We start from the raw sequence: 6,000 nt of genomic DNA, 5'->3' as shown, positions 1-6,000 counted from the left end.
CTGTGGTGTTCCTGGAGGAGTCCATTGGGAGAGAATTCCATTCTCTCCTAGATATGTGAGAAACTCATTAGAAAGATATTTTCCTCCTCAGTCAGATCGAAGAGTTTTAATACTCTTCCCAGTTTATTTTTTTACTTCACTTCGAAATCGTTTGAATATTTTAAATGAATCCGACTTATGTTTCATCAGATAGACATATCCATATCTGGATAGATCATCCATGAAAGTTATGAAGTAAAAATATCCACCTCTAGCACTTGTGCTCATGGACCCACATCCATTAGCATGTACTAGGCCCAAGAGCTCAGTAGCTCTCTCACCTTTTCAATAAAAGGTGACTTGATTATTTTATCAAGAAGACAGGACTCACAAGTTGGAAGTGATTCACAATCACTGAATTTGAGAATTCTCTCTTGAGTCAACTTGTTTATTCTGTTCTTATTTATATGACCGAGCCTACAGTGCCATAAGTAGATATCTGACACACTATCTAATCTAGGGTGCTTGCCAGTAGAATAGACTCTTATCGGGCTTGATCTTTTTGGTCTGGCCCTACACTGATGTCCCAGCCTGAACTTGCACCTTCTTCACTTTTTTCTTCTTGTTCTTCTTCTCTTTTTTAAAGGGTTGAGAATCAGAAGACGAACCTTCCACTAAGTTCACCGACTCTTTGTGGAGTTGATGATCCTTCTCAAAGTTCTAAAGCAACCCCAGTAGCCCATGGTAGTTCACTTCAGGCTTTGTCATTCTATAATGAGTGAGGAATGGGAGATAGGACTTGGGCAGTGAGTTTAGTATTGCATCTTTTCCAAACTGCTCATGCAAGGAAAAGCTGAGCTTGCTCAATCGTTCCATCAGCTCGATCATATATAATACATGATCAGTGACAGAGGCACCATCCCGCATTTTGGTGTTGAAGATGGCACAACTAGTCTTGTGCCTCTCCACATCATCGGGTGTGCCAAAGGCATCCTCCAACACTTGAAGCATGTCCTTTGGCTAAGCCGTCTCGAATCTGTGACTGAACTCATCGCTCATAGCAGCCAGCATGATATAGTGCACTGTGGTCTGGTCACTGAGCCACTTCTGGTAGGTGTCTCTGACTATTTCACGTGCATTGGCAGCTGGCTCCTCAGGTGCAGGATCTATTATCACATATCGGATCCATTCATGCTCTAAGACTATCTTCAACTTTCGGTACCAGCTACCGAAGTGGGTCCCACCAACTTATCATTGTCCAATAATGATCAGAGTGATAGGAAAGTGGCCATATCTGCACAAAAGAAAACCATAACATAATTAGTAATTGATTCATTAAACCTAAAGATTTAGATTTTAATCAAAAAGTTTCTCCCACTATTTTATTCGAATTGGTAGCCTCTACCTCCAATTCGAGGAATTACCCTAATTCTTTAGTGGGTACTAGAATCCACTTAGACTGCACACAAGCCCAACTTTGGTTGGTCAATCCATGTACATCTAAGGATAGGTTCATAACTAATTGTTTCTCTAAATAATTTCTAGTAATTTTAATTTTGCCCCAAAAACCTAATCAGTAGGCTTTGGCCTTCACTGTAAGGATCCAGGTAGGTCCAACCATTAACATGACCATACTTGGTGCATCTAACTAACGAATGATTAAGTCCAACTTTGGTTGGTTCACCTAACCACCATTAGAAAGATACTTCCAAGTCGTTATATGATGAGTGATAATTCTATTAGTCAACAAGCACCAGGCCTTTGGATCTGCAATGATTATTGAGTTAATAGACTCATTATCAAACACCTTAATGGGAGGCTATGACTCAATTATCTTCATAACTTTGTCATTTTAAGGATCTAATAATTTTAGAAGATTTAAATAATTTAGAGGATGAGGTCAGATAAACCAGCTTATCATGATCCTCTCACTGCCTTTACCAAGTCAGCTTAAAGGAGACCATTAAAAGGGTTGGTCTAGGAGCACCTAAATCAGTCACACTGATTTACCTAACTGACATGGGTCAGCTCAAATAGTCAAGTGATCCGATCAAAACATAATTTCACCAAGAGGCCAGATAAGTTTGATCAGTGGGAGGGTCGGTCAAAGCTTGCCTTAGACATCATCAAAAATGGCCAGGTAAGCGGGCTCCCAATTAAAAACTACCGGTCTGGTTTACCTTAGACACCAACTGGTTTAATTAGTTTCAATTAGATCAACCTAACAGTTTGTGCTAGATCGCTTAACCAAGAATCAAGTTCATTTGGTTCTCGTTAAAGATATGGACTTGATCGACTACAACTATTGTAATTGATCTAGAGAATCCTTGATCTAATCTAAGACAATAATTGATTAGATTTAGTCAATTCTCTAATTAAGTCCGTCTTTAATCTAACCATAGGTCTAACCCAATTAATAGATCTAATTCCCACTAACCCATTAACCCAATGTGTTATAGTTTGTGTCTTAGGTTCTTCAATTCACAATCTTAGAACCTAATCAAACAACTTCCTAATTCTTAATTAAGTTTTGGGTTAAGGGTTGGGTTTGGCTTTTCAAAAATAATTTTTATATTTGTAAAATAATTTTACAATATGGTTCTACCAACCATATTGTATGTTTGATTCATAATCAAGATGCAAATAAAATAAACATGAAACTACTTTAGATCTAATCTAAACAGGTTCATGTAATTGAAACAATTTTAACTTTAAATAATTTTTTTGCATAAAAATTATTAAAAAAGATTTTATTTTAGATTTAAATATTTTTTAAATCTAATAAATCATAAATTTAATCTAGATCATATCTAATAAATTTATGATTAAAGATAGATCTACACAAACTAGGACAATCTTTGCACCGTAAGGGGTAAACCTTATAGCAGGACAACTTTACAGTTCGTGATTGATCTAAAATTTTAATTATAGATTTAATAATCAAATTATAAATTAGATCTAATCTAAGAGATAATCTAAGTATGTATAAATAATCATGTAATAAACAACCTAGGTTCTGATACCAATTGTAGGAACCAGATCTAGGGTTTCAGGGTTAGATCTTGAAACTTTTTCAAGATCAGGCAGTGAAAGACTAAAATAAATCAAAATTTATTTTTTAAAATTAGAGAATTTTTAGATCTAAGATTTTATTACATGATTATTACATAGTATTAAATTATAAATTAAAATATTAGGAGCATGAACTACATATTGATCTTATCAACATGTTTCTATACTACATCTAATATATGAATTAAACAATAGATCAGATCTATTACCTTGCAAGTTAGACATTCTAACCTTACTGATCCGAGCTTAAGGATGATGTTGCAAACCGCACATGCATCTGATCTCTAGGAGTCATCCACACAAGCTCACGAATCTCGACCAGAAGTCCTGCTTCAGGAAATCAGCACAGTATGCTAGTACTGCGCTGATTCTTCTTCGATGGTTGATCAGGTACCTCCTTCTTCTTGATTTGGACTCTTCTAAAAATAAGAAGTAGAAAGAGGAGTTTTAGATCTAAGACACTCTCAGAAAACTCAAGATGGAGGAAGGAAAGCGATGAAACTATCAATCCTAGAAGAAGACCCTCTTCTTCTTCTCTTTACTCTCTCCTAGACACCCTATCTTGTGTCTATTATATCTCTACGATCAAAAGGTCTTTTTCTCTAATTTTTGGATGTCCCAAAGGTCTCTCAAATTTCTATATTTTTCAAAATTTTATAAATAAACTCATTTTATAAAGAGAGATATGATAGAGTCCTTGTCTAGGTCAAATACCTAGTCAAGGCTTATCCAAACATGACAAGATAAGGGGTGCCCAACTCTTGGGTGCCTCCTCCTTATTTTTGTGCATGGACCACCAGCAAAGATTGCACAATGTGTGCTCTAAAATTCACAAAAATTTTAAAAAAAATTTGAGTAAATTTGGTGCAAAAAGGAAAGAGTTTTGGATTTTTAAAATTCTATCTCATAGAATTTGAAATCCAAACTTATTCCTACTTTGATTTGATCCATTACCACTTTCCATGTATGAAAGAAGAGAGGAGACCTTTTGGATGTGGGAAAGACCTAGAAGAGGGCTTTTGTCGCACAAAATAAGAGGAGATTGTCATGGAATAAGAGAGAGGGCGTGGGGGGGCTTATGTGGCGCAAGGTGGAATCCTAGTCTCACTAGGATTCTATCTTATGACTTATTTTAATTTGATTTCTCAAATCAAATCAAACTAAAATTAGATCAACCTAATTAAAATAAGTTTTAATCTAATTAAAAATCTAATTTAATCAGATTAAATTAAATTTAAATCTGATTTAATTTTTTAATCAAATTAAAAATTAGGTTGACCCAAATCCTAATTGAATTAGGACTAGTTTTTTCTTGCACTTGGCTTATCCAATAAATCAATTAGACTTCATCCAATCAAGCCCAAATCAAATCTATTTAAATTATATTCAATTAGACTTAATCTCAGCCCATTGGCTTAATCAAATTAAGTCAATTAGCAATCGAATTGCTAATCGATCCTCCTGCAACACTTGCACTAGGTTAAATGTCAATCGTATTGATCATTTAACCCTAGAACGATTCTTAATCGTTGATCAACCATCTGATCGGATCATGAACTCTAATGTGTGTGACCTCATAGGTCCAAACCTAAGTCGGTAGCATAGAAATAAATTTTTGTACCAATCAAAGTGAACATCTAGCAATGGTACCCGACGCTCGGATAGGTCGAATATGTAGAACAATATCCTTAGAACCCATGCAGATATAGTTTTCATATAATTCATCTCCTTGATCAAAATGATCATAGGATACCTCAGAGTTCAATTGTCAACTCTGATCAGGTTGTCCACATTATATTTCAAAATATCAAATCCATCTAATGGATTATCCTAGCCAAGATTTTGCTAAATTGAAATACAGTGACTCATTCTTCTCCAACTCTTGGAGTGGTCCATCCCATCTCGATCATATTCTGATTTCACAAGTACTTGACTATACCCAGAAGCCTTCCATCACTGAATTAGAAATTCAGTTAGTCCAGTACCAAAGCACAGTGAGTTGCTTGCAAGTCACTGAGGTGATCTCAGGTCTAAGGGACACTTATACCTATATCCCATCAGAGTCATTCTCGATAGCAAAATGCTCTGGAGTTGGTCACATTCAATGACGATGTACTCTTACATCTCACCTGTATGCTATACCAGTATCTCCACACTCCTTGGTTAAAAGGATAACTAACCCATATGGCCTACAGTGACCTATGCTTGATAGAAGTTGTCGTCCTTATTAATAGTCTATCATTTGATCGTGAACAGTTTTAAGGACTAATCGATAAATCCTCTCTTTATCAAACTTAAATAGTCCTAAGAACTTCATCATAACAACAGACTTCATTAGAAGATGAAAGCTTATAATGAAAATACCAAAAATATATTTTATTCATTAATAAATTAATTACAATACTTGATTGCTCAAGCATCAACAGGCTGACGATTGATTTTTGAGACATATTTTTCAATAGTAGGATTTATCCTTTACAGTGAAAAAGTTATCCTAGTTTGTGCTGATCGTTGATAAAATCTGATTTTATGTATTGCATGTGATGTTTATGATCTAATTTAGATGTGATCTAAGATTGTGATCAGATTTGATATAATTTAGATTAGATCTAAATTCATGCATATGTGATATGTGATTAGATTAGATAATCTGATTAGCAAGTACTTGGACTGGGTTGATCACCAGGCCGTCCGATCATAGGAGCAAGAAGGGTTTAAAGGCCCTCTTTTCTCATTTGATGGGGTCCTCTTATGACGTGTAGGGGTGCCATGTGATTAAATCTCATGAAGAAGAATGTGAAAGAAAAAACTTACTTTTTTGTAAAATTCTAGATCTTGAAATCCTAGGTTTGTTGTATGTGATACAAAGTTGTATGAAATGTAAGACATCTAATCTATGTAATTAAAATTATTTTAATCATAAAAAAATAAAATTTAAAATCATAAAAT

This window comes from Elaeis guineensis, chromosome 14, assembly GCF_000442705.2.
Source record: "Elaeis guineensis isolate ETL-2024a chromosome 14, EG11, whole genome shotgun sequence".
Taxonomy (NCBI): Eukaryota; Viridiplantae; Streptophyta; class Magnoliopsida; order Arecales; family Arecaceae; genus Elaeis; species Elaeis guineensis.
The sequence above is the reverse complement of the archived record's forward strand: the minus strand, read 5'-3'. Positions refer to the sequence as shown.